The 24,331-nt window shown below is 41.8% G+C and overlaps 1 pseudogene; it reads right to left on the bottom strand.

Annotated features, from left to right (window-relative positions):
- Nucleotides 1-23,871, bottom strand: LOC149230516 (ubiquitin-conjugating enzyme E2 22-like; annotated as a pseudogene).
- Nucleotides 23,872-24,331: the final 460 nt, after the last annotated feature.

Here is a 24,331-nt window from a genome sequence, read left to right as displayed (position 1 = left end):
CTATGATCTTTTATGATGTTTCTTCCTTGCATCGAGATTTTTCTTATCAACGTGCACTTTGGTAGAAGCTAGATCCTTCTTATGAACTTTTGATGCACCAACTCCTATAGCTTTTGTTGAAGCAACATTGGATTTTGAATATTACTCTCCTATTTTTTTTGTAAGGTACAAGTGAGGTAGGAGAGGTCACAAGGGTATATTTTGGGCCTTCATTTAAAGCAGTAAACTCTAAAATTGCCACTTTACTCTTCAATTTTGGATTCAAAGTGTGAATGCTTGCATTGAGCCTGCAAAATAAACCCATATCAATATATTTTGTTTGTAACATAAGCACATTGTACCTCTTGGAAACAAATATTTGGAAAGAAGAGAAATAAATCAAGTTGTATAATTAACTAGGCACACAAGTTTGTTTTCATTTTTTATGATACCCTTTTTAGAAGAGTTGACTAGATCCACAACATGTCTCAACAATTTACATATTACATATTACTAATATTACTACTGGCATATGAAGATCCACGTAGACAATTACCAAAGGCACACTCACATAAGAAGACCCACGTAGACGATTACCAAAGGCAAACTCGCATAAGAAGATCCAGGTAGACAACTACCAAAGGCATATGTGTAGAGACAGGTGCAGGTGTGTGGATCTGGACCCATTAAGAACCTCTCACACTATTATTTATGTTATTGATAAAGAAAAATTTGTCACAAGGAAAATAGGTGAATGAGGCTAGGGGCTAGAAAACCCAGTTAACAAGCCTAAGCTACAAGCTATGGGATACAAGTGAAAACAAGAAAGAAGACCCTAAGAAAGGGTGACCCACGAGTGTTAACCCTAGAAAAGGGAGATGCACTACTCAACATTAGATAGTGCAGGCAGATGTAGACAGAGATGTAGAGAGAATACAACCAGTGAAGAACCTGATAAATCTAATGTGTAGACAAAACTTAAAATAATGAAATTAAAGGAAAATGTGAAGAAGTTTTAGACCCTACTCACTAGGGGAAATGTTAGTAGAAACTATACTTAAAGCATGGTCAACTTTACACGGGGAAATGTCCAGAATTATGTCAATAACTACAAAATTGAGATTTGAAGATCAATACTCATTTCCTCTTATGGGGGTATGTTCAACGTTTCATTTATTTACCAGTACCCCAATCACTTTTTTAATATTATGGTTAACCATATATATTCCAAAATTATATGAATAAAATGTAATCATGTAAATACTTTCTAGATATAGATGAAAAAATATAACATACCTAGCATGCTTTTCATATGCTTCATAGTGTTCCATGAGCATCTTCCCAACCTATTCATTCAAAGCAGACTCCGGGAATGGTTCTACAAGTAGGCACATTATGACCCACAATAGTAATCCAAAGTTTAAAAAGGGAAATAAAATACTATTGTTTATGGAAAAAATCAGGTACTCTGGTCCCTATAACTAAGATCCAAGAATGCATGAATGTACATGCTAGTTTATTTTTGCAGAGTTGATAAAAACCAAAGTTCAAAAAATAATACAAGGCATGTTAACTTTGCTATGTTAACACCCAGGTTGTTCCCTATGACTCCCAAGGGAATACGGCCGGGGTAACCACTAACCAGTCTTTGGATCACTGTTTCTAGCCTAACAGTGATCAGAGAGGGCTCTCTCTTTATGATATGTAGCTGTTTGTTGTAGGGTTTTAGGCTAGCTATTATGCACTGTGTTTGTTTGTGTTTGATTGGTGAAAATTCCTTTTAGGTTCTGGTGAAGTAGTTTTCTGAGAAGTTGAGTACCATTGGGCAATGGAGTCTGCAGCTGTATGTATTTGAAGTTTTGGGATGAAAGATGGGACTCACAGGGCCACTTGGGTGTTTAATAAGACAGATTTTGGTTAAAAGACTGGAAACAGCTAGCATGAACAGTGAAAGCATTAAAGAATTTTCACTATTTACTTATATGTTCCCAACAGATAGATTTAAGAGGAGAAAACAGATGTCTTAGGGGCAGAGTTGAATCCCTGAGAATGACTGTTATAATAAATACACAGTTCTGAATTGCAGCATTTAAGAATTACAATTCTGTTACTGTATAAGAGGAAAACATTTATAGTAGCTCAGTTTGAGTCCAGGGTAAACATGTTTAAATCCTGGTACTAATCATTCACCTTGCTATCAAGTGTAAACATAAGAACAGTAAAGAGAACAAAAGACTCAAAGCAGACACGACAAAGAGATTTGAGAATACTTATAGTCTTATGCAACACCCATGGAATCCTGTAACATGCATCCTTCACCACAAGACATCAGATAACACTCAGCCTTGGAAATTCCATGCTTTCTTTGTATTAGTTTCTCTGAAAAATTACAATCATCCAGAGCTCTTCTAGGAGAATTCTAAATATCGACCAACCAACCAACCCTTTTTACTGCTGTGAAGGGTGAATATATACTAGTCATTTTTTACAAAATATCTGAGTCCTCGGTTATCTCAGATTTACTTCTTTACCAACTATCTAAGATATTATGGGCAGAATTTAATACAGCATTTAATACATAGTATAGGCATTTTAATGCTCTGTCAGAAGATATTTCAGATTACTGGGAATAGCTAAGTCGGTCTGAATATTTGGAGTTAATGCATGGAGAACCCGACTGTAGGCTGGTACACTGTATCTCGGACCTGTCCATTATGACTTTGACTGCTGCAGGTGGTGAGTCATTGGTCTGGCTGAGTTGGCTCAGCCTCTGTCCTTTCCTGTGGGTATTAATTCCCAAAATTGTCGCTGTATGTACCTGTTTCTTTCCTTCTGCGCTATTGGTTCTGTCCTGTCAAAATTGTCTGAGTCAAATGCCTCCAGACATCCTGTGTGGGCAGTTGATGTGCCAAAATTGCCCCTAGAGTTTCATCTGCCTCTGTGAACTTAAAGAAATTGGGAGGTGTATCAAACAGGTGATCTATCTCATTCATGAGAAAAAACAGGTTCTCCACTCTATCATACATCATTTGTCCCGTGGCTGGCCCTGTGTCCTTTGAACTGCTGGGAGCTTTTGCAATCTCTGCCACAGCATGGGCATCAATTCTCTTATTATAGTTGTCCAAAGTGAGCAGTCTACCCACACTGCTCAAAATGTTGGGGAGGCCTCTGTTCTGCAGTGTTACAAACTTCTCCAGGAACCTGTTGATTTCTGTCTGCATATCTTGTGTCCTTCTTTCCAAGGTTCCAATCAAGTTTCTCAGAGTAACAACTCTCTTGGCTATGGCAATTGTTTCTGTTCTGTTGTTGATTCCCATGGTGGCCAATTGAGTGCTGGTCTTGTAATTCAGGATATTGATCATCCTGGTAGCTGCTTCTGGCATGTGCCCAAGGCTTGCCCTTGCTCTTTGTATCTCTTTGTTAGCTTTGGTGATGAGCACCATTTGTTCATCCATGGTTTCAATGTATTGCCACTGTTTGGCAATGGATCTCCCAATGTTGCTCCATAACACTGCTTTCATGTCAGCTGTCACCCTTTCCAGTGCAAGCTCCTTTTCCAGCTCAGCAATCCTTCTCTTAAGGGTTTTCACCTCCCTTTCCTTGGCTGCCTCATTTTGTTTGCTTTTATCAAATCTCTCATGAACATTAGCCAAGTTCTGTTTGAGCTCATCCAGCTCTTTCATTTGAGCTTCCATAGCTCGGATCTCTGCTTGTAGCTTCTGCATATCTAGGGTAGCAGCTTGCTCTGATGTTGTTGTGGGGGCTGTGGATGATGCTGTAGCTCCTGTTTGCTGAGGAGGAGGAGTGATGATCGGAGGTGTTTCCTCGAGATTTATTATTATTGGAGGAGGCTGGGAGGATTGACCTTCCCCTTTCTGCTTCATGGCTTCTTGTAGTGCTGCCTTTGCAGCTTCAGTTTGCCCTAGCTGGTCTTGAGTCCTAACCAGCTCCTTGTATAAGGATACCAGCAAGTCTGTGGTATCTTTTTCTTGCCTTTGCTGGGCAACTTCATCTGTTTGTGGATGGATGGTGGCCGGGAGCTTGATTTTCTTTCTTAGGGCTGCCATGTCAGCATCCCTTATTTTCAGCAGTTCTTGGATGCCCTTGACATCCTTGGGATCATGTCCAATCTCTATGATTACCTCCTCCAAGGATTTGATTCTGTTGTCCTTGGCCTGTGAGGATGCTCTTTCCAATTCCAGCTGGGATGATGTATTGTCTAGGCTGCTCTTTAACTTGTAATTTTCCAGTGTCTCATCTGCCAGGGAGGCGTACACCATTTCACCCGTTTGCTTGTGTAACTCTATCTTATCCATGGGGTGAATATCTTTAGCCAGAACCTCCATGTTGGTTCTTAAATAGTCTGAGGTGGACTGAGGATGTAGAGTTGTGGGCATGAAATGGCTCATTATCATTTTTCCCTCACTCACATCAAAAGCAGACATTAGTCTCTGCTGGTTGCTGGGAGCTAGTTTTAACAAGTGATCATAGAGTTGCACTTTTATGGGATCACTCCTTCTCTTGATTTCTATGAACTGCTGCTTTATGCTTGAGTGCCCCTCTCTATGCTGGCCAGAAGAGCTGACCTCTCCTCCCATTGTCATATCTGGTCCTCTTTGAGATGAGCTGGCCGAGAGTTCTCCACTGGGTGGGCCCATGCCCATGGCCTGCCTTACTGCCATGTCCTCCTCTTGGGAGTCATTCAATCTTTGCCTCTTTTCTCCTCTGATAAAGGATGAAGTCTGGGGAGTCTCCCTTTCTCTCTTTCTGGTCAAGTCCTCCTTCTGAGGTGTTTGGAGGACTGAGCTGTCCACATTGATGTCTGTTCTTGGAGGCAACTCTGTTTGGGGCTGCTGTTCTGTAGAATCAGGCAAATCTGTCTCCTTACTTTGCTGTAATGGCTGCTGCCCACTAGTTTGTGGTTTCTCTTGTTGCTGCCCCAATGCCTGTGCTTCCATTTCTTCTTGCTGCTGTGACAAAGTGTCAACCTGCTCTTCTGTTAATGTAGGTGGTTGTTCCACCTGTTTGCCTTTGTCCTTGCTTGCTGCTTGGGTTGTCTGCTCGGCAGTTCGCTGTTGTGTTGCTGGTGTTGTGGTGGCTGCCCCAATTTGCCTCCTGTAGGAAGTAGGCACCTGTCCACAAGTTTCCAAGTCAGCTTGTTTTTGGACATTTCTAGCCTCTTGCTCAAATATTTCTTCACTAGTCATTTGCTCTATTAATGTGCCCTCTTCCCAGTCTGGTGCATTTGCATATTTCTCAATTTCAGGTAGTCTTGCATGTGCATAGTTGCCTAACTTGTACCTGATCCTCCTGAGAGAAATAGAGTGGTTAGGGTCATATGGAATCCACTCAAAACTGGTTTTCAATTGGAGTCCTTCCAGGATCCTGTCTGCCTCCTTCCAGCCTTCTTCCTTTCTGTTGTATAAGAAGGGACCTAGCTGATTTCTCACTTTCAACTGTGATTTCTTGTTTTTACTCTGAAAGTGTAGGTAATCTGAGTTCCCAAATTGCCTGAAGTATTCTAAGGCAAACAGTCTCATGGGAACGTACCTCGGCAGTCTAAATGGATTTAATTCACATCCATACACCCTAATGACTGTGTGATTCTGGTAGAAGTACCAGTTGCCAATGTTGTAAAGCTTGTTCAAATGAAGAATTCTTTTCATCTCCTCTGTCAGTCTAGGAGGAGGGGCACCTTGCAGCACTGTCAGGGCTGGATGGACAAATAAGTCAATAAACTCACAGTATGTATAAGGTGATACTGAGGTACGATGGAACACTGGGGTCCAAAAGACAACTGATCTTGGGGTTCCTTGGGCGTTGAGTGGCCTCAAAGGGACAGAGAAGGTAGCTGGCTGGTTGAACAAGAACAGATGGTATATGTAGGAGGTGTATTTGAACAGCCTCTCCCTCTTCAAGTTCATGAACTGGTCATGAATCTTCTCAGCTATATAAGTAGCATAATCATAGTGGATAGCTGGAGGCTTACCAGGGGCAAATATGGACAGCATTGCCAATATGCACTCATCTACATCTTCTAGTCCTCTGAATCCTAGGACATAGCTAATCAAGTCCACCATCATCTTGCCCAACTCATTCAGGTATTGGTAACCAATGGGAGGGGTTCTGACTGCTTCAGAGCTAGGTGCAACAAATAGCTGGTTGATCTTCACAATCTGGTCATTAGGCAGGCTGCTTCCTCTCTTTATCAAATCTTGCATGGAAAGAGGGGTCAACTTCTTGGCTGTATGGAAATGCAGCATCTGATTTATACTCTCTGGAGTGATCTGAAACAGTACTAGGCCTGTGGGGCTAATGACTGCCCTTTGGCTGGGGTCATAGCGCTCTTGGCAACTGTAGATAAGCTCTGGCATGGGATTAACTTGGGGAAGGTTGTATATGGGCAAATTTGATTCCCAAATTCCCAGGATATCTGCTCCACTCATGTGCTGGGCTCTCAGTTCATTTAACATTTGGATATTATACTTAGTTCCCATAGGAAACCAGTCCAACATCTGGTAATCCATGTCTCCCAGGGCTTGCCATGCTAATTCTTGGTGGGGGGCATTGATAGGCTTAATATTGAGAGCAATGGGAGTCTCCATAGCTTGTGAAAGGATAAACAGTTGCAATTGGACAATTGAGTGGCAAAACAGACTGCAGATTGCCCTCTGTGGTAAAACTTGATTTTCTGAACTGTCAGAAGGGAATTTACCAGCTAGAAATTGAAATACTGCTGGTAATTGGTTACAGAGGCTCTTTTTGGTGTTCAATTTTGGCTCCTGGTAGTATTTCAGAGGTGTTCAGAGGGGCATTGACCGAGAACACGGAGGACGAGGGGTTTTCAACTGAATTGCGGTTTGTTAGCACTCTGCAGGGAAGTTTGGGACTTCACAGGGACAATGGTGGAGGTATAATTTGGTTCCAGCGGTGAAAAATTTGTTTTATGGTCCTATTGTGCCTGTGAGTAGCTTAGAGAAGAATGCAGGTCGTATGGAGGGCAGAGCAGGGTAAATACCTGTAATTCGACGTGCAGAGGTCGTGGTTAGGTGTGGCGCAGGTACTGGAGCGGTCGCCTTGGTCGAATTTCACAGGTTGGCGAAAATTCGGGCAGCAACGGTTAAGCAGAGCATTCAGCAGACACAACAGTAAAATGACGAAAAACACGGGTAGAATTGGTAAATATGGGTTTTTTACCAACTTGGCGCTTTTTATGATGACGTCAGCATGACGTCATTGGTGGGTCATGGCGACGTGACGTCGGCTGACGTCATCGGGGAGGACGTGGCAGCAGACGACTGGTCAACGGGGCGATGAGGTGGCAGCCCAGTCAGCAGTGAGGTGGACCAATAAGAAAGGCGGGTACGAGCGGAGAAAGACGTGGCGCTGGGTCAGCGGCGAACCGGTGGTGGTCAAACCGTAGCGGTCACGGTTATAGCCTTAACCGCCGCGGTTTCTCGGGGCGGTTTGAGTACGGCGCGGAGGGTGTCAGACGGAGCTCCGAGATGGGTGAGCGCTTGACGCGTGGCGGAAGCATGACAAGGCGCAACGTCATCTTCTCGGGACATAACGTGCGGCCATCGGATGTGCTCCGATATTGATGAGGACCGTCGGATCTGATGGGCTTGATCCGACGGCTGACGGAGGAGGAAGGTGTACGTTCGATAATATGGGCGGAAAATATTAAAATTTATGGGTTTTGTATGGTTTTTTCAAATGTTTTTATTCAAATCACCTGCGCTCGCATTTGGGAGTGTGCCGAAGGCGGATTTTGATTTTTGTAAGGTTTGCACAGGATTTTATAGGCCAAAGGGGTTTGGAGAGGGGTTTTACCAATGCAGAGGTGATTTGAGGGTAAATTGACTTGCAGCAAAGGGGAAAGGGGTGGAATAGGTTCACCAAAGTGGCCAGATGCCATTATGGTCCCTTTTTGAAGAATGCTCGGCTATTATGCCTAGGGGAGGGAATATACATAAGATTTGGGGCTTTATACACCTTAGTGTTAGTATTATTAGGGGTAGGGGTAAAATAGGGGAGCTAAATAGTAGAATTAGGAGTTAGTATAAGTGAAGGTGGGGGGTTTAGAAAGGGGGTGTTAGTGATGGAGTAGAGGGGGGAAAAGAGAAGTTAGTGATGCTCTTTGCTGTGAGTCCATGGAATTCACCACCTTGTTTGCTGATATATCTATTGCCTTGGCAAAACATCTTGTGACAACTGTGTAATGGTGAACATATCCCTTCTGCAACCACAACTGCCTACCCAACTATTTCACCTAACATTTTTTGTTTCTTCTTGGAGGGGCACTTAGACTTGCAACCCTCAATTGCCTTTTCTTTTCTTTGGCTTTTTCCTTTTTTATCTATCTACTTCTACCCTTATCTCCTCCAAGGTCCCAGATTAGACTTTTGGGAACCTTTGTTTCTCTACCTGAACTACTTGTCTGCCAAGATTAGGCTGTTTGGACAGACTTCTTCATCTATTCTACAACTCAAAATTGAAACATGGCATGATCCAGTTTAGACTGTTGAATCATCCACAAAATGAAATAAGGTCCTCCATATCTGAAGTAATTTCCCACACCTCTGATTACCTGGAAATATGTGATCTTTGTGCTAACAATGCAGAGCATATTTGGAAATTTAATAATCAATCATGAAATATGAAACCTATTACTATAGGCATCCAACAGTGGCTCCACATGGGGATGGTTTTTCTTTTGAAAGACCAAGAACAGCAGGTCAGATTGCCTTGTTCCTTGGATGTCCATCTTGATCTTTGAGATCTTATGCATGTAACCTGTCAAAATGGTGTGTTTCTTTTTTGGAGAACCTCTGATATTATCTGCCTGTTGCTGCTAGTTGCAGCACTTGGGAAAACCTCTTTATACAATGTAAATCAAAAGAGAATATATACAATTGCATATATACAATGAACCTTCGGAATCCTCATCATATTGAACCATCATAATAGTGCTTCAGCATCCTGCCATTGACAGGACCTTCATCTAGTTCAGTCACAGTCAAGCTTTTAAGGAAATAAGTGTTATTACCTTGTACTGCTTGGATGGCAAATGGTCCTTTCCATAAAGAATCAAACTTCCCATGTTTCCCTTTGTCCTCTCTTCTTGCATCCCACTTTAGAACTTTGTCTCCTAGATTGAAGTCTTCTGCTTTGGTTCTTCTGTCAAAGGCCTTTTTCAGTTTCTCTTGTAGTATCTGCACTCTGTTGAAGACTTGTTCTCTGGTCTGCTGTAAACAGATTATCTGGTTGATCCTTCTTTGCATGTCATTTGGCTCTGCTTGACTTTCTTGTAGAAGTTTCATAACTGGCACCCCTAGTGATGAGGGAAACCTGGCCTCTAATCCGTAGACTAACTCATATGGGCTGGTCCCAATTGATCTTTTGGTGGTTAATCTGTCTGCCCACAAAGCATTGACTAGTTTCTTATGCCAGTTCTTTTTGTTTTCTTCCAGCACTTTCTTAATGATATTTATCAGGCTTTTGTTTGATGATTCAGCAAGACCATTTCCCTGAGGATAGTAAGCTGTAGAATGGCCTAAAGTGATATGAAATTTATGGCAAAAATTTATCATTTTCTTGGATTTGAAGGCAGCAGCATTGTCTGTTATTATCTTGTCTGGGCAGCCAAATCTGGCCAGTATATTGTTCTCTAAGAATTGAATGATCACTGAGTCATTTGCTTGTCTGCATGGGGCAGCTTCAATCCACTTGGTAAAGTAGTCTGTTGCTGTTAGAATCCATCTGTGTTGTCCTGAAGATGAGGGGTGAATTTCTCCAATGAAATCCAAGCCCCATTGTTGAAAAGGTCTCTCTGTTGCAATGGGCCTCAAAGGAAGTGGCAGCAGCTGTCTTTTGCCTTCAAACAGTTGGCACTTGTGGCATGATGTTGTGAATTTCTTCATATCTGAGAACATAATGGGCCAGTAATAACCAGCCCTTAATATCTTGTCCACAGTGGATTTCCAGTACAGATGTCCACCACAGTCTCCAGCATGGAATTCTTGCATAATTTTATCAGTTTCATTCTCAAGAAGACAGTGCAGCAAAATACCTTCATGGTTTTTCCAAAGCAGATTCTCATCTAACACACAGAATTTAGATGTTTTCATTTTTAGGAACCTAGACTTAGTTCTGGACAGTCCTGGGGGAGCACACAGGTTTTGTAACACATAACAGATATCAGAGTACCATGGAGATTGTTCAAAGGCTACATTGATCTTTGGAGTCGCCAGCTCTGTTTCACTGTCCAGTTGGTTTATATCTAAGGCTTGGAAATTTGCTTCTGTCATTAACTTAGCTAATCCCTGCCCTTTTATCAACTTTGTAGGTTTGATTTCAATGTCAAATTCAAGTATGTTTGCAATCCATTTTCCCCTCCTTCCTTCTAAGTTTTCTTGGGTGAGAATGTCTTTAACAATAGGACTTGGTACATAAGCCACAACATGAGAGTAAAGGATATAGATCCTAAAATCTTTGATAGCTTTGATTAATGCATAGGCTTGTTTTTCCATTATTTGGTATTTCAAAGGAGCATCTCTAAGAGCTCTGCTGAAGAAGGCAATGGGCTTTTCATTCCCTTGATCATCTTTCTGCAATAAAACAGCAGCAATAGTATGCTGGGAGGCAAAAGAAAAAATAATAAAGTCTTTGTCAAACTGAGGGTTAGTTAATACCGGGGTTTGGGTTAAAGCCAGTTTTATGCTTTCAAAGGCTTGCTTTGCTTCCACAGTCCACTTAACCTTTGAATCTTTCTTTAGCATATTGTTTAGTAGTCTGATCAATTCTGCTAAATTTGGGATGAACCTTCTTAAAAAATTGAGTTTTCCTAAGAATCCTTGCAACTCTTTGACATTCCTAGGGTGAGGCATTTGTAGGATCGCTTGTATCCTTTCTGGATCAATTCTTATGCCATCCTTTGAAATGATGTGTCCTAAAAGTTTCCCTTCTTCCAAACCAAATAAAGACTTCTTGGGGTTCAAGGAAATGCCATATTTTCTGCATGTTATGAAAATCTGTCTTAAATGTTTCAAATGTTCTTGGTCAGATTTTGAGAAGGGTGTAAGATCATCTAAGTAAATGACCAAGAAATCATGAATTTCTTTTGCAAAAGCAATGTCCATTGCTCTTTGAAATGTCGCCCCTGCATTTTTCAAACCAAATGGCATTTTCACATACTTGAAAGTTCCCCATGGGGTAGTAAATGCAGTTTTGTCTTGATCGTCAGGGTGTACCAGGATTTGATTGAAACCTGAGAAGCCATCCAACAATGATATTCTTGATGCTCCTACTACTCTTTGGAGGATGTGGTCCATTTTGGGTAAGGGATAGTTGTCTTTGAGTGATACTAGGTTCAAATTCCTTAAGTCTACACAAAGTCTAATCTCACCAGTTTTCTTTCTTGTAGGGACCAAATTTGAAATCCAGTCAGAAAACCTGATTGGTGCTATGATCCCAGCTTTGAACATTTTTTGTAATTCCTTTTCAATGGACGGAAGAAGCACAGGATTGATTCTTCTCAATTTCTGTTTGAATGGTTTTTGATTAGGCTTGAGGGGAATGGTGTGCTGTATAACAGAGGTATCATAAGACTTCAAGTCTTGATAACCCCAGGCAAAGACATCTTGGAATTCTTTAAAGAGATCAACATATTTGGGCTTTTGATCGGGGGGCAAAGAGGCGGACAGCTTGACTATCTTAGGCTTTTCCATAGTGCCAATATTACATTCTTCAACTCTTGCATCTAATGGCTGCATCTTTGGTTTCCTGGGGACATCATTTGAGTCAAAAATGTCCTCTAGTGGGGTAAGGCCTGCTGGGAGGAAGTTGTCTTTGAGTTGTATAATTTCAGTTTCAATGTTGCTCACCTCTTCACAGTCCATTTGTTTAATTTGTTGAATGTTTTCATTGTTGAAAATGGTTGGGCTGAGTAATTGTTTTGCTGTCCTAAGTGACATTGGGCGAGCAGATTGTTGAAACTGTAATTGTGATTGACTTGCTCCATCAACAATTTGAGATTGACTTGCTGTCTCAAGGTCAATATTTAATCCTGTAAACTCTTGTTGCAAAGTTAAAAAGTTGTTTATTTGCCTATCATTCTCAAATACTTGCCATTCTTTGACATTGTTTGGGATAGAAGGTCTATATTTGACTTCTGCTGTGAAACAATTGTTGGGCTGCAATGGGAATTTGAAGGTGCTGGCAAATGTTGCCAAGCTGTGAGCATGGAGATTGTGGCCCCTTGGAATCTTTGTGAGAACAAACTCGGAGAAAGTTTCTAGTATATCAATTACAGCAGACCTGTAGGACCTTAATCTTTTGTCATTGGTGACAAAATCCCCTTTTACTTGTTGAATTACTAGATCAGAGTCCCCCATGATTGAGAGGCTATGCGCTTGTAATGATTTTGCAATTTTGAGGCCTAGTAGCAGAGCTTCATACTCTGCCATGTTGTTAGTGCATCTAAAGTTCAATCTATAAGCCCTGCCTTGTGCACAGGCTTTCTCTTTGTTATGTATCCACACTCCAGCCCCTGCCCCTAACTTGTTAACTGAGCCGTCAAACTCTAGGACCCACAGACTATCCTGCTGTTCAGGAGATTTGAGGTTCTGTTCATGGGATGGCAGTGTGAGCATGAGTTGGGGTATCTTCTCCCATTTGTTTTCCAGGGTAGCTTCATCATTTGTTTGACAATTTTTGACAACTAAAGGAGGGTGAATGGGTATTGTTGGGCTGATTAAATTTTTGCAGGTGCCATTTGTTTGAGGGATGTTTTGCTCTGGTTTAAATGTCTCCGTACTAATGTGACTGCCCGAGAGGCCTATGCTGTCATTAAAGAGGATGTAAGAGTCTACGTCTGAATGGACAGCATATATTGGAAAATTTTGGGGTTTCTCTTCACTGCTAACCATATACTTCATGAGTGTTTCCCTATAAAGTCTTTTTGGTTGTCCAAAGACAGAGATGGTTGCATATGACATGTCTAACTGCAGGGAGCCTTGAAGCTTTGCTCCCCATGATCTTGATAGTAGCATCCCATACTTGGGTGGGATATCAGCAACAACAACATCCATCAAAATGGTCTTGTTGGGGAATTGGACCAGGGACACACATAAATCCTTAATCAGGCCCAGGCATTTTACTTGACTAGAATCAAAAGAAAACAGGTCTTTGTATGGTCTCGTTATATCCAAATTTAATCTTTCCATGACTGCTTTTGGCATGAGGTTGTGAGATGCACCTGAGTCAAACATTGCATTGTGCAGTATTTTATCATGCACGTGTAGGCTGACATAAAAAGGTAGAACCCCTGTGACTACTGTTTTTCCATCTACCTCTGGACCAAACAGTAATTCTGGAGTGTCATCTAGCACATTTACATCATCTCTGTTGTTGGTGAGCTGAAGGGATTTCTTGATCTGTTGCTTATATATGTCATGCTTGGCTAGCTCTAAAAGGGGAATTGCTATTTTTAACTTGCCAATCTCTGTTCCTAAGTCAAAGGGTTTATCCATCTGAATTTTAAGGTCACGGACAGCAGTCCTTTCCTTGTTCAATGACTCTTCTGGTTGGATTTCATCTTGATTTTGGAACCTGCCCCTCATGCCCATGTCTTGAGGGGTGATGTTCGGGTTTGGGTGGGAGGATGAAGTTGCTGTGGGCTCTTGTGATGTAGGCAGAAGTTCAGTGACCTCCTCAACCACTACTTCCTTTGCAGGTAAGTTTGTTTTGTGATTAGGTTCAGTGACTGAGGCTTCTTTAGATTGCTGTTTCTCCTTTACCTTTTCAGGCTGATTTGCATTTACAGTCCGACTTCTTAGTTTGTACTGCTTATGGACTTCATAGACAGCAGTATCATATCCTTGCTTAAAATCAAAGGATTCTCCTGATTGTGTTTGGAATGTTTTGTCTTCATCCTTATCATGGTCTTCTTGTGTTAGGAAAACATGGCTTTTACCATCCAGCCCTATTAAATTGATCTCAGGATCTTCATTGAGCTGATTAGCCGAGGAAGTTTCTGCATAATTTTCTTGAAAAGGTGGTCTGATATCTTGGTCAGCACCTGTTTTTCCTGTATTGGGGTTCTGTGTTCTCCTAAAATTTGGGTTTCTAGGAGTATTGTTTTGTGGCGCTTCCCAGGATGACTTTCTTTCTACTGATTCCACTCTCTCACCTAGTCTTTTCATGCTATTTAGTATTGCATCCAACTTCTGATCAAAGCCCGAGGGCTCTTCCTTGAAACCAACCTTCTTTTCCAGCTTTGCCCTGTTTCTTTTGGCAATTAGGTTGGCCTCTACAGTGACTGCAACTCTTTGGGCTTCTGCAAGGGTTGGAGGGTCTCTTTCTCTCAACTGATAAGCCATATCCGAGTCAAAACCATCAGGGAAGTTATAAAGGGCCAAATCAGGAGGGGGCCTTAAGTTCTGGGGAATAGCATTGTATATGTTGTTAAACCTAGCACAATATTCCAACACCGTTTCTTGGGGACCTCTTTTAATAGTGTTATATTCACCCAGTATGTGGTGGGGATCTCTCTTTTTCTCCCATCTGTTAGTAAATTCGTGGTATAAAACTTCAGGGGTTGCAATGGAATTTGCATTCAAGGATCTAAACCAAGTTCTGACATCCCCAGTCAAGCTTTGAACAAAGATTCTCATCCTGACACTGTCATCATCAATTTCATAGGTCTCAAAGTGGTCTTGCATCTTTTTAGCATGCTGGATGGCTGTCAAAGGGCCATGGGAATCAAAAAATGAGAGTTTGGTTTGATAATCTTGGGGTAGGGCTGGCGCATTGGCTGGAATCTGTAATGGTGCATATCTGTTAGCCATGTTTATAGGGTTAATGGGGTTGATAGGAACAAATGGGACAACTGGGATAACAGGTGTACTGGGGTTAATAGGATGGGTAAGAAGTAGAGAACTGGCTGAGTGAGTATGTGCAGATGGTGAAGATGGAAAGGTAGGACTTTGAGGGGTTGAAGATGAACTAGGGGAGTTGGGTGTGGAACGAAAAAGGACTTTGCAAGGAGTGGGAATGAGGATGGGTTGGTCTGACCTTATACCTGAATCAGCAGGTTTATCCTGCTTGTGCTGTTTCCTTATGTTCTTTGGGATGATATTAGGGTTATCAACAATGATGGGTTGATCAGGGTCAGGGTGTGCCCTAGTATGCCTTGGGTTTCTTTTAGGAGCCAGCTTCTAAGTGTTCTTTCAGAACTTTATACAGAAGTTTAGTATTTACAAGGGCAAAATAAGAACTCTGGAATGACTATATATGTTTCAAGGCTAGGATAAGTTTCCCTAGTTTAGCTCTTCCCTAAGACTGCCCCTGTATTAGAGAAACAGTCCTAAGATGTCTTGGCTAGTTTCAGGCTTGATGAAAGCTTTGGAAGATAGATAGTAATTGAATAGTTGTCCCCAGTGGAGTCGCCATTTATGTTAACACCCAGGTTGTTCCCTATGACTCCCAAGGGAATACGGCCGGGGTAACCACTAACCAGTCTTTGGATCACTGTTTCTAGCCTAACAGTGATCAGAGAGGGCTCTCTCTTTATGATATGTAGCTGTTTGTTGTAGGGTTTTAGGCTAGCTATTATGCACTGTGTTTGTTTGTGTTTGATTGGTGAAAATTCCTTTTAGGTTCTGGTGAAGTAGTTTTCTGAGAAGTTGAGTACCATTGGGCAATGGAGTCTGCAGCTGTATGTATTTGAAGTTTTGGGATGAAAGATGGGACTTACAGGGCCACTTGGGTGTTTAATAAGACAGATTTTGGTTAAAAGACTGGAAACAGCTAGCATGAACAGTGAAAGCATTAAAGAATTTTCACTATTTACTTATATGTTCCCAACAGATAGATTTAAGAGGAGAAAACAGATGTCTTAGGGGCAGAGTTGAATCCCTGAGAATGACTGTTATAATAAATACACAGTTCTGAATTGCAGCATTTAAGAATTACAATTCTGTTACTGTATAAGAGGAAAACATTTATAGTAGCTCAGTTTGAGTCCAGGGTAAACATGTTTAAATCCTGGTACTAATCATTCACCTTGCTATCAAGTGTAAACATAAGAACAGTAAAGAGAACAAAAGACTCAAAGCAGACACGACAAAGAGATTTGAGAATACTTATAGTCTTATGCAACACCCATGGAATCCTGTAACATGCATCCTTCACCACAAGACATCAGATAACACTCAGCCTTGGAAATTCCATGCTTTCTTTGTATTAGTTTCTCTGAAAAATTACAATCATCCAGAGCTCTTCTAGGAGAATTCTAAATATCGACCAACCAACCAACCCTTTTTACTGCTGTGAAGGGTGAATATATACTAGTCATTTTTTACAAAATATCTGAGTCCTCGGTTATCTCAGATTTACTTCTTTACCAACTATCTAAGATATTATGGGCAGAATTTAATACAGCATTTAATACATAGTATAGGCATTTTAATGCTCTGTCAGAAGATATTTCAGATTACTGGGAATAGCTAAGTCGGTCTGAATATTTGGAGTTAATGCATGGAGAACCCGACTGTAGGCTGGTACACTGTATCTCGGACCTGTCCATTATGACTTTGACTGCTGCAGGTGGTGAGTCATTGGTCTGGCTGAGTTGGCTCAGCCTCTGTCCTTTCCTGTGGGTATTAATTCCCAAAATTGTCGCTGTATGTACCTGTTTCTTTCCTTCTGCGCTATTGGTTCTGTCCTGTCAAAATTGTCTGAGTCAAATGCCTCCAGACATCCTGTGTGGGCAGTTGATGTGCCAAAATTGCCCCTAGAGTTTCATCTGCCTCTGTGAACTTAAAGAAATTGGGAGGTGTATCAAACAGGTGATCTATCTCATTCATGAGAAAAAACAGGTTCTCCACTCTATCATACATCATTTGTCCCGTGGCTGGCCCTGTGTCCTTTGAACTGCTGGGAGCTTTTGCAATCTCTGCCACAGCATGGGCATCAATTCTCTTATTATAGTTGTCCAAAGTGAGCAGTCTACCCACACTGCTCAAAATGTTGGGGAGGCCTCTGTTCTGCAGTGTTACAAACTTCTCCAGGAACCTGTTGATTTCTGTCTGCATATCTTGTGTCCTTCTTTCCAAGGTTCCAATCAAGTTTCTCAGAGTAACAACTCTCTTGGCTATGGCAATTGTTTCTGTTCTGTTGTTGATTCCCATGGTGGCCAATTGAGTGCTGGTCTTGTAATTCAGGATATTGATCATCCTGGTAGCTGCTTCTGGCATGTGCCCAAGGCTTGCCCTTGCTCTTTGTATCTCTTTGTTAGCTTTGGTGATGAGCACCATTTGTTCATCCATGGTTTCAATGTATTGCCACTGTTTGGCAATGGATCTCCCAATGTTGCTCCATAACACTGCTTTCATGTCAGCTGTCACCCTTTCCAGTGCAAGCTCCTTTTCCAGCTCAGCAATCCTTCTCTTAAGGGTTTTCACCTCCCTTTCCTTGGCTGCCTCATTTTGTTTGCTTTTATCAAATCTCTCATGAACATTAGCCAAGTTCTGTTTGAGCTCATCCAGCTCTTTCATTTGAGCTTCCATAGCTCGGATCTCTGCTTGTAGCTTCTGCATATCTAGGGTAGCAGCTTGCTCTGATGTTGTTGTGGGGGCTGTGGATGATGCTGTAGCTCCTGTTTGCTGAGGAGGAGGAGTGATGATCGGAGGTGTTTCCTCGAGATTTATTATTATTGGAGGAGGCTGGGAGGATTGACCTTCCCCTTTCTGCTTCATGGCTTCTTGTAGTGCTGCCTTTGCAGCTTCAGTTTGCCCTAGCTGGTCTTGAGTCCTAACCAGCTCCTTGTATAAGGATACCAGCAAGTCTGTGGTATCTTTTTCTTGCCTTTGCTGGGCAACTTCATCTGTTTGTGGATGGATGGTGGCCGGGAGCTTGATTTTCTTTCTTAGGGCTGCCATGTCAGCATCCCTTATCTTCAGCAGTTCTTGGATGCCCTTGACATCCTTGGGATCATGTCCAATCTCTATGATTACCTCCTCCAAGGATTTGATTCTGTTGTCCTTGGCCTGTGAGGATGCTCTTTCCAATTCCAGCTGGGATGATGTATTGTCTAGGCTGCTCTTTAACTTGTAATTTTCCAGTGTCTCATCTGCCAGGGAGGCGTACACCATTTCACCCGTTTGCTTGTGTAACTCTATCTTATCCATGGGGTGAATATCTTTAGCCAGAACCTCCATGTTGGTTCTTAAATAGTCTGAGGTGGACTGAGGATGTAGAGTTGTGGGCATGAAATGGCTCATTATCATTTTTCCCTCACTCACATCAAAAGCAGACATTAGTCTCTGCTGGTTGCTGGGAGCTAGTTTTAACAAGTGATCATAGAGTTGCACTTTTATGGGATCACTCCTTCTCTTGATTTCTATGAACTGCTGCTTTATGCTTGAGTGCCCCTCTCTATGCTGGCCAGAAGAGCTGACCTCTCCTCCCATTGTCATATCTGGTCCTCTTTGAGATGAGCTGGCCGAGAGTTCTCCACTGGGTGGGCCCATGCCCATGGCCTGCCTTACTGCCATGTCCTCCTCTTGGGAGTCGTTCAATCTTTGCCTCTTTTCTCCTCTGATAAAGGATGAAGTCTGGGGAGTCTCCCTTTCTCTCTTTCTGGTCAAGTCCTCCTTCTGAGGTGTTTGGAGGACTGAGCTGTCCACATTGATGTCTGTTCTTGGAGGCAACTCTGTTTGGGGCTGCTGTTCTGTAGAATCAGGCAAATCTGTCTCCTTACTTTGCTGTAATGGCTGCTGCCCACTAGTTTGTGGTTTCTCTTGTTGCTGCCCCAATGCCTGTGCTTCCATTTCTTCTTGCTGCTGTGACAAAGTGTCAACCTGCTCTTCTGTTAATGTAGGTGGTTGTTCCACCTGTTTGCCTTTGTCCTTGCTTGCTGATTGGGTTGTCTGCTCGGCAGTTCGCTGTTGTGTTGCTGGTGTTGTGGTGGCTGCCCCAATTTGCCTCCTGTAGGAAGTAGGCACCTGTCCACAAGTTTCCAAGTCAGCTTGTTTTTGGACATTTCTAGCCTCTTGCTCAAATATTTCTTCACTAGTCATTTGCTCTATTAATGTGCCCTCTTCCCAGTCTGGTGCATTTGCATATTTCTCAATTTCAGGTAGTCTTGCATGTGCATAGTTGCCTAACTTGTACCTGATCCTCCTGAGAGAAATAGAGTGGTTAGGGTCATATGGAATCCACTCAAAACTGGTTTTCAATTGGAGTCCTTCCAGGATCCTGTCTGCCTCCTTCCAGCCTTCTTCCTTTCTGTTGTATAAGAAGGGACCTAGCTGATTTCTCACTTTCAACTGTGATTTCTTGTTTTTACTCTGAAAGTGTAGGTAATCTGAGTTCCCAAATTGCCTGAAGTATTCTAAGGCAAACAGTCTCATGGGAACGTACCTCGGCAGTCTAAATGGATTTAATTCACATCCATACACCCTAATGACTGTGTGATTCTGGTAGAAGTACCAGTTGCCAATGTTGTAAAGCTTGTTCAAATGAAGAATTCTTTTCATCTCCTCTGTCAGTCTAGGAGGAGGGGCACCTTGCAGCACTGTCAGGGCTGGATGGACAAATAAGTCAATAAACTCACAGTATGTATAAGGTGATACTGAGGTACGATGGAACACTGGGGTCCAAAAGACAACTGATCTTGGGGTTCCTTGGGCGTTGAGTGGCCTCAAAGGGACAGAGAAGGTAGCTGGCTGGTTGAACAAGAACAGATGGTATATGTAGGAGGTGTATTTGAACAGCCTCTCCCTCTTCAAGTTCATGAACTGGTCATGAATCTTCTCAGCTATATAAGTAGCATAATCATAGTGGATAGCTGGAGGCTTACCAGGGGCAAATATGGACAGCATTGCCAATATGCACTCATCTACATCTTCTAGTCCTCTGAATCCTAGGACATAGCTAATCAAGTCCACCATCATCTTGCCCAACTCATTCAGGTATTGGTAACCAATGGGAGGGGTTCTGACTGCTTCAGAGCTAGGTGCAACAAATAGCTGGTTGATCTTCACAATCTGGTCATTAGGCAGGCTGCTTCCTCTCTTTATCAAATCTTGCATGGAAAGAGGGGTCAACTTCTTGGCTGTATGGAAATGCAGCATCTGATTTATACTCTCTGGAGTGATCTGAAACAGTACTAGGCCTGTGGGGCTAATGACTGCCCTTTGGCTGGGGTCATAGCGCTCTTGGCAACTGTAGATAAGCTCTGGCATGGGATTAACTTGGGGAAGGTTGTATATGGGCAAATTTGATTCCCAAATTCCCAGGATATCTGCTCCACTCATGTGCTGGGCTCTCAGTTCATTTAACATTTGGATATTATACTTAGTTCCCATAGGAAACCAGTCCAACATCTGGTAATCCATGTCTCCCAGGGCTTGCCATGCTAATTCTTGGTGGGGGGCATTGATAGGCTTAATATTGAGAGCAATGGGAGTCTCCATAGCTTGTGAAAGGATAAACAGTTGCAATTGGACAATTGAGTGGCAAAACAGACTGCAGATTGCCCTCTGTGGTAAAACTTGATTTTCTGAACTGTCAGAAGGGAATTTACCAGCTAGAAATTGAAATACTGCTGGTAATTGGTTACAGAGGCTCTTTTTGGTGTTCAATTTTGGCTCCTGGTAGTATTTCAGAGGTGTTCGGAGGGGCATTGACCGAGAACACGGAGGACGAGGGGTTTTCAACTGAATTGCGGTTTGTTAGCACTCTGCAGGGAAGTTTGGGACTTCACAGGGACAATGGTGGAGGTATAATTTGGTTCCAGCGGTGAAAAATTTGTTTTATGGTCCTATTGTGCCTGTGAGTGGCTTAGAGAAGAATGCAGGTCGTATGGAGGGCAGAGCAGGGTAAATACCTGTAATTCGACGTGCAGAGGTCGTGGTTAGGTGTGGCGCAGGTACTGGAGCGGTCGCCTTGGTCGAATTTCACAGGTTGGCGAAAATTCGGGCAGCAACGGTTAAGCAGAGCATTCAGCAGACACAACAGTAAAATGACGAAAAACACGGGTAGAATTGGTAAATATGGGTTTTTTACCAACTTGGCGCTTTTTATGATGACGTCAGCATGACGTCATTGGTGGGTCATGGCGACGTGACGTCGGCTGACGTCATCGGGGAGGACGTGGCAGCAGACGACTGGTCAACGGGGCGATGAGGTGGCAGCCCAGTCAGCAGTGAGGTGGACCAATAAGAAAGGCGGGTACGAGCGGAGAAAGACGTGGCGCTGGGTCAGCGGCGAACCGGTGGTGGTCAAACCGTAGCGGTCACGGTTATAGCCTTAACCGCCGCGGTTTCTCGGGGCGGTTTGAGTACGGCGCGGAGGGTGTCAGACGGAGCTCCGAGATGGGTGAGCGCTTGACGCGTGGCGGAAGCATGACAAGGAGCAACGTCATCTTCTCGGGACATAACGTGCGGCCATCGGATGTGCTCCGATATTGATGAGGACCGTCGGATCTGATGGGCTTGATCCGACGGCTGACGGAGGAGGAAGGTGTACGTTCGATAATATGGGCGGAAAATATTAAAATTTATGGGTTTTGTATGGTTTTTTCAAATGTTTTTATTCAAATCACCTGCGCTCGCATTTGGGAGTGTGCCGAAGGCGGATTTTGATTTTTGTAAGGTTTGCACAGGATTTTATAGGCCAAAGGGGTTTGGAGAGGGGTTTTACCAATGCAGAGGTGATTTGAGGGTAAATTGACTTGCAGCAAAGGGGAAAGGGGTGGAATAGGTTCACCAAAGTGGCCAGATGCCATTATGGTCCCTTTTTGAAGAATGCTCGGCTATTATGCCTAGGGGAGGGAATATACATAAGATTTGGGGCTTTATACACCTTAGTGTTAGTATTATTAGGGGTAGGGGTAAAATAGGGGAGCTAAATAGTAGAATTAGGAGTTAGTATAAGTGAAGGTGGGGGGTTTAGAAAGGGGGTGTTAGTGATGGAGTAGAGGGGGAAAAGAGAAGTTAGTGATGCTCTTTGATGTGAGTCCATGGAATTCACCACCTTGTTTGCTGATATATCTATTGCCTTGGCAAAACATCTTGTGACAACTGTGTAATGGTGAACATATCCCTTCTGCAACCACAACTGCCTACCCAACTATTTCACCTAACATTTTTTGTTTCTTCTTGGAGGGGCACTTAGACTTGCAACCCTCAATTGCCTTTTCTTTTCTTTGGCTTTTTCCTTTTTTATCTATCTACTTCTACCCTTATCTCCTCCAAGGTCCCAGATTAGACTTTTGGGAACCTTTGTTTCTCTACCTGAACTACTTGTCTGCCAAGATTAGGCTGTTTGGACAGACTTCTTCATCTATTCTACAACTCAAAATTTAAACATGGCATGATCCAGTTTAGACTGTTGAATCATCCACAAAATGAAATAAGGTCCTCCATATCTGAAGTAATTTCCCACACCTCTGATTACCTGGAAATATGTGATCTTTGTGCTAACAATGCAGAGCATATTTGGAAATTTAATAATCAATCATGAAATATGAAACCTATTACTATAGGCATCCAACATGCTACAAATAACAATAAAAAATATTCCAACAAAGTTCTTCTTCTTCACATGAAGTCCAGTCAGTTCTCATTGTGCAATGTGCATAGATCACGTCAAATGTAACATTTTGAATACATTTTTAAAATTCACTTCTAAATCCTAGAACCACAAATAGTTCATCCCTAAGTTTCTTGGTCAATTAATTATAGAAAGTTAAAAGTGGCCACTAAAAAACGATCCACAAGTTGAGAAAAATCCATTGAGTTTTGTGCTCATGTGCAACATCAGTTTTCAAATATCATTTAAGCAATATGAAAAAGTGAAAATCTTGTAGCTTACATTGTATCGAAGAAATTAACACACTACAATGCCATTCAAATAGCTTATGTGCATCTTCAATTTCCAAATATATTTTAAGCAAAAAATATGCAACAAGAACAATTGTGTCCAGCCAAATGTAACACACTACAATTCTTAACAAACATTATGATAAATAAGCTAAATTGATAAGTGGATGAACACATACAAGAAGAATGTGTCACAGTCCAAGGGTTGGATTCCAATCCTTCTTCAGAGTATTGACACATATCTCTCCATTTCTTGCAATATTAGGGTGGAAGATTTTTGTGAAAAAATACCCTGTAGTATAAGCCAATCATTACTATTGAAAGAAACAAAAGTTTATTTCTCATTTTTTACAAGTCATGCATCCCCCTTATATACTTGATGATTTAGATAAGCAGTAAGCAGAAAAACAAAAAGAATGTCCTATAGGCAACTAAACATCTAAAGAAAACATAATATCCATTTAAGAGAATGTAAATTGGATGAAGCATCATTATAAGGATCAACAATTACCTCTGGGAGAAGAGTTTGGAAAATCAAGAGTTAGAACTAGTTTCATTCGAAAAACACCAAATTCATATGGAGTGCCAGCTGCAGGAAAAAGTATCAATAAATGTAAATATAGCTTGTGTTTCAAAAATCTAGTAATAACCATGCAAAAAAATTGAATTCAAATTCTTCAGTAAATGCAATATGAAAAAATGATCCCTTTCTCAAGCATGGAGCATCCAAAATATGTTACATTGTTCTATATTACAATTTTAGAATGTACTTGGTCCTTCAATGTCTGCAACTGTGACTGAAAAGTTGTCATCGTTCACCACCACTTTTATACCTCCATGAGGCGATTCATCAAGACTCTTCAGCCCCTTTGTAATTTCATTTATCACCCCGGGTGGGAGGTTTTTGTTTTCAGCTTATAACACAAGATATATATGTATTTATGTATGAAGATCCACTTCAAAATGGACAACATCACACAAATTTACGCCTGAATGAACCCATATCAACTGATTGTGAGCAACTCGAAATATAACAGCCTACATGAAATTTTCACCACTGTCCAGGTTTTTGGGGTTTTACATTCTGTAAATTGAAGACTAATTGGAAATTTGCACCTTTAATTCTAGCATTGAGGAGATGAAAGGAAAAGGGACTTTCTTGCAGTGTTGAAGAAACAAAAATATGCTAAAACTCTATGTATTGGTAAAGACAAAATAGAAACACTCACTATATGCTAATTACTGATAGCTATTTATGTATAGGAAAATGGTAATAGAAAGCACAACAAACTCCAATAAGAGATGAAAGGCCCCAACTATTTACTGATGTAAGTTTTTTACTTTTGAAAGGAAAAGGGACTTCCTTGTAGTAAAAAATAAACAAATTTATGCCAAAAATTATGCATTATGATAAAAAGGGATAGAAACATTCATAATATACCAATTTAGTTGTAGGAAAACCT

Source organism: Pinus tabuliformis, chromosome J (genome assembly GCF_031772625.1).
Source record: "Pinus tabuliformis cultivar Carrire ecotype Pingquan chromosome J, CPIR1, whole genome shotgun sequence".
NCBI classification, from domain to species: domain Eukaryota; kingdom Viridiplantae; phylum Streptophyta; class Pinopsida; order Pinales; family Pinaceae; genus Pinus; species Pinus tabuliformis.
This window is presented reverse-complemented; position numbering and strand designations above follow the sequence as displayed.